This window comes from Tursiops truncatus, chromosome 11 (assembly GCF_011762595.2).
Source record: "Tursiops truncatus isolate mTurTru1 chromosome 11, mTurTru1.mat.Y, whole genome shotgun sequence".
Classification (NCBI taxonomy): domain Eukaryota; kingdom Metazoa; phylum Chordata; class Mammalia; order Artiodactyla; family Delphinidae; genus Tursiops; species Tursiops truncatus.
Genome location: NC_047044.1, coordinates 10,224,422 through 10,237,035, shown reverse-complemented (window position 1 = coordinate 10,237,035; position 12,614 = coordinate 10,224,422). Strand labels below are relative to the sequence as shown.

At 48.5% G+C, this 12,614-nt stretch overlaps 1 long non-coding RNA gene across 1 annotated transcript; it reads right to left on the bottom strand.

Moving 5' to 3' along the window:
* Positions 1 to 3,479: 3,479 nt before the first annotated feature.
* LOC109551196 (uncharacterized) lies at positions 3,480 to 11,253 on the bottom strand. Its single transcript, XR_002177929.3, has 3 exons — positions 11,101 to 11,253; positions 4,371 to 4,593; positions 3,480 to 4,045 (listed from the first exon to the last, which is right to left on the bottom strand). It is a non-coding gene; the product is annotated as an uncharacterized lncRNA (long non-coding RNA).
* Positions 11,254 to 12,614: the final 1,361 nt, after the last annotated feature.

Sequence of the window (12,614 nt, the reverse complement as noted above, 5' to 3'; positions counted from 1 at the left end):
GCAGTATACCGGACATTTCCATATTCAGTATCTTAGCTGCATCTCACAAGACTCCTGTGAGCATTAATGACCTGCCATAATTTGCGTGCATGTTCGTGGAAGTGCTGGGTTTCAGGAAGGAACTACTGAACACCTGCTGCCAGGACCGTGCTGAAAGGAATCCATGTGCATTGCCTATACTTCACAGCGCGGGGTTAGTGGGATCCCCATTTCACTGATGCGGAAACAGACTCGGGGAGTTAAGTGACTTGATCGAGGTCGCATAGTCATAAGGAAAAGCAAAGAGTTGGCTCCAAACTCTACTGTCTTCTGCTCCCAGGTCTCCTGACTCTTCACACTGAAAACTTTGGTTTATGTCGTGGGCAGCCTCTCCCACCCTCAGTGAGGTTCGGAGCTACTGCTTGTCTGCCGGAACCTTCACGGCCAGTCACAGCTGAGTTGTGTCTGTTTTTCCCTCTCTCTGCCATCCCTCCCTTAAACAACCATATGGGATCTGCCATCTTGGGTATTTCTTTGAGATGGCATCTTCCGCATCTCAAAACCGAGCAGCCCACACTGTTATCAGAGCCAATTTCTAATCTTTTCTAACAAAGCACAGATCATACTGATCTATAATAATAACAAACCTTACTGAAACTGGTTGTCTCAGGTAACTCACACAACCTACCCATCAAAGATCAAATGTTCCTGGAGCTGTAGAAACTTTATATTCAGGAGTAAGGCCCTCAGAATGGTCTGAACACTGTTCATGCGTTATCTCACTCTGGAGATGGGTAGATGTGGAATCCTGGTTTTATTGATGAGGAAAGTGAGGCTCAGAGTAATTAAATAGCTTGTCCAAGGCCAAAGCAGTGGGTAGTGAAGGCAGGTCTTTCGTTTCTCAAACTTGTGGTTATACTTTAGAAAGCCCTACCCTAAGACTGGCAGCAAGAGGTGAAACAGCAATAAATACCCCATCAAAATCTGCATGGTCGGGACATCCCTGGCGGTCCTGTGGTTAGGACTCCGCGCTTCCACTGTAGGGGGTTACGGGTTCCATCCCTGGTCTGGGAAGTAAGATCCTGTGTGCCGCGCTGCGTGGTCTATATTAGCTCCAAAGCAAGGGGATATTTCCTGGAACTTGGATGGGTGTAGCTGATGAGGTTGCTACCCCCCACCCGGTGACAGGGTTGCTGTGAATTCTCAAGCTAGGCTTTATGCTGGTTCCTTTTGAGTTTTCTGGTTATAAGGGAGCTTGAGAACATGGAAAGAGCCGCTGGCTTGAAGGCATGACACCTAGATTCAAGTCTGAATTGTCTCACTAACTTACTATGTGACCTCTGGGCACACCTGAGGGTCCCTAGAGCCTGCGGCCAGGCAGAGCTGGGCCTGCTCCAGGGGCTTGGCATGGGGATGGCAGTGGCTGGAGCTGGGTGAACTGGCTTCCTCCTTATCTGGGGTGTCACCTGTCACTCGGGTGGACACCAGTATGGCTCTTGGGGTGGAAGCTCCTGCTTGCAGGAGCCCCGTTCCTTGCATGTAAACAAGGATAGTAGAATCTGCCTTACTGGGCAGTCGTGAGGAATAAGTGAGATGCTCAGTTATTTATTTCTCCCCCGTGCTTGGAATTCATAAGCTCTTCTGTATCCTTGTTTCCTAGTAGTTAATGAATGCTGGTCCCCGAAAAGATACGTCTATGTCCTAACCCCTGGAACTTAGTGTGACGTTTGGATAAAGATGTGAGTTCAGGATCTCAAGATGAGTGCACCCTGGATTATCCAGGTGGCCCCTAAATCCAATGACAAGTGTCCTTAGACACAGACACACAGGGAGGAGGGGACCACATGAAGACAGGCAGAGATTAGAGTGATGCAGCCGCAAGCTAAGAAACGCCTGGAGCCACCAGAAGCTACGAGAGGCGAGGAAGTGCTCTCCCCTAGAGCTGACACCTTGATTTTGGACTTTTCACCTCCAGAACTGAGAATAAGTTTCTGTTTCAGCCACTAACTTTGTGGTAATTTGCTGCGGCAGCTCTAGGTGTCTAATAGAATGCCTGCTGTGTATCCGGCACATTATAGGATTTTATGCACAAAAGTTTGTATCCTTTTTTCTACAAGCCAGGCACTGCTAGGTGAGAGGGAAAAGGAAGTGGGTAAAAAACAAAACCCCTAGAAAACAAATAACAATTTAATTTTTCAGTTATAAAGAAAAAAAGCCCTTGTCCTTATGGGACTTAAATTCTAATGAGTGGAGACAGGTGGTAGAGCATGTATAGTATGTTGGAATGCGAGGTATCTCGTGCAGAAAAATCCAGGGTAGGAGTTACCCCTTTGAATTGGATGGTCAGAAGAGATCACACTAATTGGTATCATTTGGTCAGAGACACGCAGGGGGCAAGGAGGCCACATTGCAGATACCTGAAGAAAGTGTTAGGAAGCGGAAACTGCAAGTGCAAAGGCCCTGAGGTCAGAGCATGTTTTGCATGTTGAGAGAATGTAGTGAAAAGGCCAGCTGGAGCAGAGCTAGCAAGGGCGAGGGAGGAAGAGGCCAGAGACCAGTGAAGCTCCCGGTCATGGGGAGTCATATAGGCCTTGTCGAGACTATAAAGGCTGTGACTAAGTCTGAGTTAGGAGGCCATTCTCCACCAGGGAGGTTACACAACTTGTCCAAGTTCCCAGAGCTAAAGAGGACCCCGGACAGAACCCAGGTCAGCCCAGCTCTAAAGGCTGTGCTGTCTCTGGAATGCCATCCTTCCTCCAAAAGGAAGGAAAACCAAAAGCAGCCTCTTAGTTAATATGTAATAAGTCCAAACATTCATAGAGCTCTTGGTAGCTTTCCAGGCACTTCATCTGTTACCTTGCTGGAGTCTAACGAGTGGCAGCATTGGGATCCTGCCAAGCGTTTGGATCGCCAGGCCAGTGCCAGCCAGGCCTTACTGCACCCCCGCCCCCAGTGCCTGTGTACACCCTGGTTCCCTGGCCTCGTTAAGAATGGCCCATGCAGTACCGTCTCTTCTGTACCCACAACCAGTCCTGACATTTGGCACTGGTGACTCATAGGATATAGACGCACCTGAGCACCCCCGGTGTTAACTTGTTTTGATTTCACCACCAGAGTCTCATAATTCATGTCAGAGTATCCTGTCTCCATCACTAAAATTATGCCAGGTCAAGGTGTGTTGTGTCTCACCCGGTCCCTCAGCACTCTTTTTTTTTTTTCTGATTCTTAACAGTAAATTTTATTTTTAAATTTTATTTTTTTTTTTTTAGGTTTTGGGGAAAATATTTTATGTGCTTTTTTTTTTTTTTTTTTTCGGTACGCGGGCCTCTCACTGTTGTGGCCTCTTCCGTTGCGGAGCACAGGCTCCGGATGCACAGGCTCAGCGGCCATGGCTCACGGGCCCAGCCGCTCCGCGGCATGTGGGATCTTCCCTGACCGGGGCACGAACCTGTGTCCCCTGCATCGGCAGGCGGACTCTCAACCACTGCGCCACCAGGGAAGCCCTTTTATGTGTATTTTATTAATAAAATATAACATGCATTCACTTTTTTTTTCACACACACACACTGCATTTTATTTTTACAAGAGATAAATAAACTGACACCAAGCATTGTAAGTGGATGACCACAATAAAAGCAACAATGATTGCAATTACCAAACATGAAACGCACTCATACTATGTCATAATATTGACATTCAGTCCAGTAATCCTCCACTGTAACAGCTCCTTTACTTTGCAGTGAAAATTGATTTGTATATTTTTTGCCTCTGGGTCCTTGTGGGAATTTTTTTTTTATTCAAACAGAAAGTCACAAAAATTAAAATCATCCTCATCAGTTCACTCAGTCCATGTAATTAATTTTTTTTCATCTTGATCTTTTGTTAGCACTTTTATAAATTCATCAGTTTTCCATTAGAGTTCTGAAAATGCTTATTCATTCAGTTCAGCAGTATAGTCAGCTACCAGAAACCTGTCCTCGTCAGAGTCTTTTCCATGAATTCCTTGAAGATGGAACCCTTTTATAGGAACATTTTTGCGAAAGCATCAGAGTACACCCAGAACTGTCTGTAAATGACAAAAGACTTAAAAATGACCACGGTTAAAGATTTGATGAAAGTTCATAATAATGCAATTGACAAGGAAATTTAGTTATTTCTGAGATATACATTTTAAAGTAATAACTAGAATTATGACTTATAACATTATACCAGAACATATAAGATTTTTAGAAATTTCATGTAATGTCTGAAACATTTATATTAACATATTTCCATACAAATAACCCAAAGAAAGTTTCGTATTAGTGGTTCTTTTGTTTGTTTGTTTTTTTATACTGCAGCTTCTTATTAGTCATCAGTTTTATACACATCAGCCTCAGCACCCTTCTTACCAGTAGATGGGCCATTTGAGGAGCTCAAGGTCACACAGAGCCAGTGTGTGAGAGCCTGGCTTGGGCCGTTTCCCAGTGTCTTGGCCCATGTCCCGCGGCAGTGCTGGGCAGCCGGCAGCCCTTGTGAGGGGGCAGGCACAGCTGAACTCCGCCTGGTACAGCTTGAGGAACGCAGGGCTTTAAGCAGCTGCAGCCAGTTCGCAGGGTTTTTATTCCAGCTTGCCTGGAGTGGAAGAAGCAGGTTCATAATCCTCCCACGCATAAAGGGAGTGAGGGTTTAATTAGCAGGGAATGGGGAGCTCTGGGTGGTGCCAGTTACCAAAAGTTCCTGCACCGGCAAGAGAAGGCAGCACAGCAAAGTGTGTGGCTCGGGCTTGGCCAGACCTGGGTTTGAATCCCGACTCCACATACTAGCTGTGTAACCATGGGCCAAGTTACTTAGCTTCTCAGTGCCTCACTTTCCTCATCTATAAAATGGGTAGCATTTCACTTGATTAAATTATATAAAGTACTTAGCACAGCACCTGGCTGTAGTGTGTGATTAGCGAATGAAGTCCATTATTATTAGCTGGCCATGACCTTGGAAATCACAGGCATAGAGTATATGGATCAGCAAGGCTACTTCATGGTGGAGCTGGGACTCGGAGCCTGCAGACTCACCCAGGGGCTTTCTCTACTCCCTGCTCGTTGGTGGACCCAAGGCAAGTCTGTGTAGGGACAGTGTGGAGACCAGTTCACAGAGAGGCTGAGACACTTGTCTAGAGCAGCCCAGCTGTAGAGGAGCTGGGGCTCGTGCAGAGTGGTGGCAGCAGGGGTGGAGAGAGGCTGGAGAATTCAAGAGCCATTTGGGAGGTTACAGAGGGCAGGACTTGGCAGTTGGCCAGATATGCAGGGGCAGGGGCGGGGAGATGCCCAGTCTTCTGGCTTTTGCAGCTGCGGAGACAGTGGAACCACGATTGAGATGGGGTGAGTGGGCAGGTTTGAAACAGGAAGCATGTGAAGGTGGGTAGAGAACTGGGTTCAGACAGGAGTTCAAGGACCCTGTGAGACATCCAGGTGGAGATGCCCAGGGTGTAAGACTTGGGCAGAGGCAGTGAACAGCTGGGGCCGGAACCCTGCTCTTCAGACCCCAAGGCTGGAGCTGGTTCCTCGCCACACAGACCAGCCTCTGGTGGCCTTGGCTTCCTTTCCACAGTGTGGACTGGACTGCAAGCCCCAGATGGGGCTTCTCTTTCCGGAATGGCCTTGGCCTTCGGTGGATACTGACCACCTCCTCATCTGCAAAATGAGGCACTGAGACCTGCTGTTGTCTGAAGGCTGCAGCCCTGCAGTTCTAGAATTCTGGGTAACATTCTAGGATTAAATGGGCCAGGAGCCCCCGTGAATACCTGAGAAAAGGGAGGCAGCAGTTGGGAGCAATGGCCTTTGCAATAAAGAGAATTAGTTGAATGAATGAATGATGAAGGTACAAGGAAGTGAATCAATGGGGTTCATCAAATGAAACGATATAAGTGTATCAATAAGTGATGGTGTGCCTTAAATCCTTTCTAGAAGGCAGATGCATAGAGTGAATAAATGATGAATGTATTCACTCTTCAGCAAATGAAGAGTGTGGGTGTGCTGCACTGGCTCTTCCTCCCGATGGCCTTTCATCCCCGTGCCCACCTGCCCCGCACACTGGAGAGGGGCCGGCCTGGGCTGTGGCTTGGGGCCAGGAGCCAGGCTGTGGGGTGGGGGAAGCACATCAGGAAGAGGTCGAGAGGGAGGCAGGGGGCGGCCAATTTGATCCAAAGCCTGACCAGCAACTTTCCTGATGTTTCTGAGAAGGAGGCGGGTACCGGAAGCAGCAAGTCATCCCGGTTCCCAGCTCCAAATTCCTATCAAACCTGCGGCTGTATTCCTGGCCCCGCCCTTGATTAAGGTACCTTCCTCCTGTTCCCACCCCCACTCCCATTTCTCTCCCTGGGGCTGGTGGACCTGGAGGGTGGCCTTCTCCACTCTCTGATCAGGCAGGAGGCCTAGATACAAGTCCTGACACTGCCCTCTTAGAAGCTGGGATATTTCAGGCAGGTTGCTTAACTTCTCTGGGCCTCTGCTTCCTCGTGCATCAAATGGAGTGAGTAGTTCTTCCCCACCCGCCTCCCTGGGCCCCTCTGAGCCTCAGCACATAAAGCTGTCGAGCATGATACAAGTGTTTGCTGTTACCCTTACCCGTCCCAGTTGTGTTGTATTGTGTCACCTGGAGATGAGGTTCGCCCTTGCTAACCTCTCTCTGTTCTATCTACCGGGAAAACAACTCACTCAGAGCTTCTGCAGGAAAGTCTCATGTTCTGTTTCAAATGGGAAGAGCGGCCTTGCTCACAGTTCCGTGTAGACAGTCAGGTAGGTGGGAGACAAACAGTCCTTTTCTAGCGTCTGACAGCCTTGGCAGGTGGTCTGACCTTCTGGCTGACAGAAATCTCTCCAGCCTGACAGCCCCTTCCTTGTCACTTGGTCCTCAGAGGAGAGGTGACCTTCCTGGGGTAGGGAGGCTCAGAAACTGTTTCCCACCTGCCTGCTTTTGACTTGCAGATCGGGCTGGGTTGATACTGAGGGGTAGTTGAGAGGGCTCCAGGCCCCAGGACCTCAACTGTAACCCCAGTCACCCCTAAAGAGTCCAAGCATAAACGAGGGCTGGCTTTGCAGTCCCAACTCTAAGTCAGGCCCCTCTGGCCTCCCTCTCCCTCCTTCCTGCCAAATTTCTGCCCCTGAGCCCCACTGCAGAGCCACAGGAACCCAACTTAGGGCCTAGAACATTCCATCTGCCTCCGAGCACCAACCCTGTTAGCCTTCCAGTACTAGTCCTGTTTATTGCCATCGGAAGTGAGCTGGGAGTGAAACAGGAGGGGAGGGCGCAGGGCACAACCTTTGTTTTTGTTTTTGTTTTTGTTTTTGCGGTACACGGGCCTCTCACTGTTGTGGCCTCTCCCGTTGCGGAGCACAGGCTCTGGACGCACAGGCTCAGCAGCCATGGCTCACGGGCCCAGCTGCTCCGCAGCATGTGGGATCTTCCTGGGGTTCGTGCCCCGGTCCCCTGCATCGGCAGGCCGACTCTCAACCACTGCGCCACCAGGGAAGCCCAGGGCACAACCTTTGAAAGAATAACATAGCCCGAGGACATGACATAAACTGATTAAAACCAAATGGGTCCAAGAGAGCAGACAAGTCGACTTCCACTAGACCTTGAGCCTCAGTATATGCTCACCGTAACACATCAGCAAGCTAAGGACACATCCACAGGCGCCATGGCAGTTCCAAGATCAGCCATAAAGATCAAAAAGTGGGCAGTGGCCCACTTCCTGGAAATCCCCACCCCTTCCTGAAATAGCTGGAATACTCCTCCCACTCATTAGCCTATGAAATTACCCACCCCTATAAAAACTGACAACCCAGTACCCTGGTGCCTTTCTCACCTTCTGAGATGGCCCACGCTCTGTCTGTGGAGTGTGTTTCTCTCTAAATAAATCCACTTCTTACCTACCACTTTGTCTCTCACTGAATTCTTTCTATGATGAGACATCAAGAACCTGAGCTTCATTAAGTCCTGAAACCAGGTGTGTGATCTCAGTTGGAACACTGTGGGTTTGGGCTGGGTTTGAGTCCCGGCTGCGTGGGTTCGAGTCCCGGCACGTAGGTTCAGGTCCCAATGTGAGGTGCACGGTTTCAGGAGCACTGCTGCCAGGGCTGCCAGGGGCTGCAGACATGGGGCACCTGGGAGGTTCTTGCTCACCAAACTCACAGGTACATAGCAGTGAATGAACTTATAGTGAAAACTAGGTATGCAGGGGTGAACCAGACACGATGCTGGCCTCAGTCCACCAGCGGCACATCCTTGTGGTGAAAGTTCTTTGTGAAGTCAGAAAGAGCCAGACAGCGTCCTGACCATATTTTGACAGCTGTGTGGCTTCGAGAGGGCTTTACCCTCTCAGAGTTTTATCCTTATTAGTAAACAGTGATCATGTGAAGCTCACAGAGTTGTGAGAAACCAGAGGTAATGCACATTAACAAGAAAAACACCACATGGGAATTCCCTGTACGTCCAGTGGTTAGGACCCTGTAATTCCACTGCAGGGGGCACAGGTTCGATCCCTGGTCGGGGAACTAAGTAAGATCCCACATGCTGCGTGGTGCAGCCAAAGTTAAAAAAAAAGAAAGAAAGAAAGAAAGGGGATTCTCTGGTGGCACAGTGGTTGAGAATCTGCCTGCCAATGCAGGGGACACGGGTTCGAGCCCTGGTCTGGGAAGATCCCACATGCCGCGGAGCAACTGGGCCCGTGAGCCACAATTACTGAGCCTGTGCATCTGGAGCCTGTGCTCCGCAGAGAACAAGAGAGGCAGCGATAGTGAGAGGCCCGCGCACCGCGATGAAGAGTGGCCCCCGCTTGCCACAACTAGAGAAAGCCCTCGCACAGAAACGAAGACCCAACGCAGCCATAAATAAATAAATTAATTTAAAAAAAAAAAAGAAAGAAAGAAGGAAGAAAACACCACACACACACACACACACACACAATGTCTAGCATACGGTTAGTGTCAGTAAAGGTTATCTATCAGTATATTTTTTTTAACATCTTCATTGGAGTATAACTGCTTTACAATGGTGTGTTAGTTTCTGCTTTATAACAGTGAATCAGCTATACATATACATTTTTAAAATATATTTTAAAAAATATTTATTTATTTATTTATTTAGTCTGCATTGGGTCTTCGTTGTGGCACACGGACTCATCATTGTGGCACGTGAGATCTCTAGTTGTGGCACATTGGCTCTAGAGCGCGCAGGCTCAGTAGTTGTGGTGTGCAGGCTTAGTTTGCCCCTTGACACATGGGATCTTAGTTCCCCAATCGGGGAACAAATCCAAGTACCCTGCATTGGAAGGCAGATTCTTAACCATTGGACCACCAGGAATGTCCCAAGCCATCAATATTCCTAAGGATTGGAGACTTCCTGGTGGTGCAGTGGTTAAAATCCACCTGCCAATGCAGGGGACGTGGGTTCAAGCCCTGGTCTGGGAAGATCCCACGTGCTGCGGAGCAACTAAGCCCGTGCACCACAACTACTGAGCCTGCGCTCTAGAGCCCGCGAGCCACAACTGCTGAGCCCGCGTGTCACAACTACTGAAGCTCGTGCACCTAGAGCCCATGCTCCGCAACAAGAGAAGCCACCGCAATGAGAAGCCTTGAGTAGCCTGTGCACCGCAACGAAGAGTAACCCCTGCTCACCACAACTAGAGCAAGCCCGCACGTAACAAAGAAGACCCAACACAGCCATAAATAAATAAATAAATAAATAAAATATTCTTAAGGATCGGATCTCACAGCCTAATGGGGAGAGACACATATGCACAAATAAATGCCACACAGTGTGAGCCACTGTTCAAATGCCGTTTCCTCCACACAGCCTTCAGGGATAAAGCCTCAGTCCCCGGACAGGAGATGAGAGGCTCCTTGTGGAAGTGCTATAGCACTTTGTCCATCTCTATATCACCTCTCTTGTCTTGTCTTTCTGTGACTGTTTTTTGTGATTGTTTACATGTCTGTCTCCCACACTGGCCTGCCAGTCCCTCCAGGGTAGGCATGTGGAAATTTCTCTCTGAAATTGGCAAGGATTTCCCTGTAGTTTCCATCTAATTCAAGGCTGGGAATCTGTAAGAAGACCTGGAGTTGTGGCTTCCATCTGGGCCTGTCAGGGAAGGCTTCAGGGAGGAGGTGATGTCTGGGCTGGGCCTTGAAGCCTGTGCAGGATTTGGAACAGCAGCAATACGTGTTTCAGAGGAAGCCAAAAGGGGCGGGGGACAGCGTGGCAGGCTGAGGCCTCCCAACATCCTGTAGCACGGAGAGTAAGGGGCTGGGGATGGGGTTCGGCCCCAGCTCCCCCTCTAACTGCCTCTATCATCCTGGGCAAGCACCTCCCCTCCTCGGCTCCAGTCTCCTGTATACTGAGGGGCTTTGCTAATTACTCCCAAAGGGTCCTTTCCAGCCTGGATATTTCAGTGGCTTCTTTGACCTGCCTCCCCTCCGGGGACAGACCCAGAAGGCAAAGCAGGAGTAACTCCCAGCTCAGAGAGAACCCTCCCAGTGACGGACAGCACATGGTCCTCTCTGCTCTGGAGGGTTTAATTGGAGAGTTGTTTCATTTTGGGGTAAGGATTCCAACTTGCTTGCCCAATCCCAGACCGATTTTCCAGAATGTATATACAGTATGTGGGGAACAGTAGGGTCTGTGGAGAATGGCTTGGCATAGCTGCCTGTCCTCAGACATTGCTGGGATTCCAGGAAACCGAGGCTCATCCCGGCAGGCTGGGACGGGGGCGCAGGATGCTGTCCTGGCAAGCTCAGGGCATGCCTGTGGCGAAGTGAGGACCAGGAGAGCAGCGAAACCTCCCACATGCCTCCAGGCCCCAGCTTCCGAGGTCCCACAATGTTCCTATTGTCCACAGGGCCCTGCTCCCCCAGGGAGCAGCTCAGAGCCAAGGGCCTGGGTAGGGCCCTGAGAGAAAAGCACAGTGGTCAGACCCACATGGATCTTGGAGTCAGAGAAGCTTAGAAAAATGAAATCCTAGAATTAGAAGCTCACAGGTACTGAGGCTCCAAGCTGTCCAGACTGGAAGGATGGTCCACTTCCTAAAGTCCTGCTCCCTCCCCTGTTATTCTTTTCATTATGAAGTTATACTTGCTCTACCTGACTTACCTGGATTTCTTGTCTTCCAGTGACCTGCCGTGGCCCTCTGTGTGAGCAAATCTCTTCTTGCTTATTTGGGGCTGCTTTTGTTTTAAAATTAGAGCCCCTTTCGCTTCTAGCACTGTTAATTAAACTGCAAACGACGTTGTGTTGGTATGAGAAAGTTCATTTGTTTTTTCAAGTGACTGGTTAAGATTATGATCAGAGCAAGAGTCTAAAATTAATCAGCAGCAAATATTGGATGATTCCACTTATAGGAGGTGCCTAGAGGAGTCAAATACACAGACAGCAGAATAGTGGTTGCCAGGGGTGGGGCAGGGGTGGCGGGCAGGTATTGGGTGTGAGTGCTAATGGGTACAGACTTTGGGGGGTAATGAAAATATTCTAAATAAAATAATGGTTGCACAACCCTGTGAATATACTAAAAACCACGAATTGTTCACAAGAGTGAACTTTATGGTATGTGAATTATATCTCAAAACTGTTATTTTAAAAAGTTATGCCTGCTGTTGTTACAAATTCGGACCATAATGACTTGTAAAAAGTGAATCTGGGACTTCCCTGGTGGCTCAGTGGTTAAGAATCCATCTGCCAATGCAGGGAACATGGGTTCGAGCCCTGGTCCGGGAAGATCCCACATGCCACAGAGCAACTAAGCCCGTGCGCCACAACTACTGAGCCTGCGCTCTAGAGCCCATGAGCCACAACTACTGATGCCCTCTCGCCTAGAGCTCGTGCTCCGCAACAAGAGGAGCCACCGCAATGAGAAGCCCGCGCACCGCAGGGAAGAGTAGCCCCTGCTTGCCGCAACTAGAGAAAGCCAGCGCACAGCAACGAAGACCCAACGCAGCCCAAAATAAATAAATACATAAGTTTATTAAAAAAAAAAAGTGAGTTTGCCACACCCCCATCTCACTCCCATAGTGAACCATTGACAGCATTTGGGTAGATTTTTTCCTTTCTTTGTGATGTTTTAAAATTCCATATATCTGCACATGTACATGTTTATATACATAAGTATACATGATATAGATGTTATATATATATAAATTTTGTTTTGCAAAAATGGAATCCTAGTATATCTGTTATTTTACAGCTAGCTTTTTTCACTTCTTTTGAGGATGTATGTCCATGACACTTGTTAAAAAAAATTTTATTGAAGTATGGTTGAGTTACAATGTTGTGTTAATTTCTGCTGTGCGGTAAAGTAACTCACATATATATAAAGTAATACACATATATATATTCTTTTTTTCATATTATTTTCCATTATGGTTTATCACAGGATATTAAATATAGTTTCCTGTGCTATACAGTAGGACCTTGTTGTTTCCAGGATATTTTTTGTGTGTGTGGCCACACCGTGGGCATGTGGGATCCTAATTCCCCGACCAGAACCTGCGCCCCCTGCAATGGGAGCGTGGAGTCTCAACCACTGGAGCGCCAGGGAAATCCCCCAGGACGCTCTTTTTAACAGCTGGTGGTTTTCTGTTTTCCAGCTGTATTGAAACTCAATTATGCTG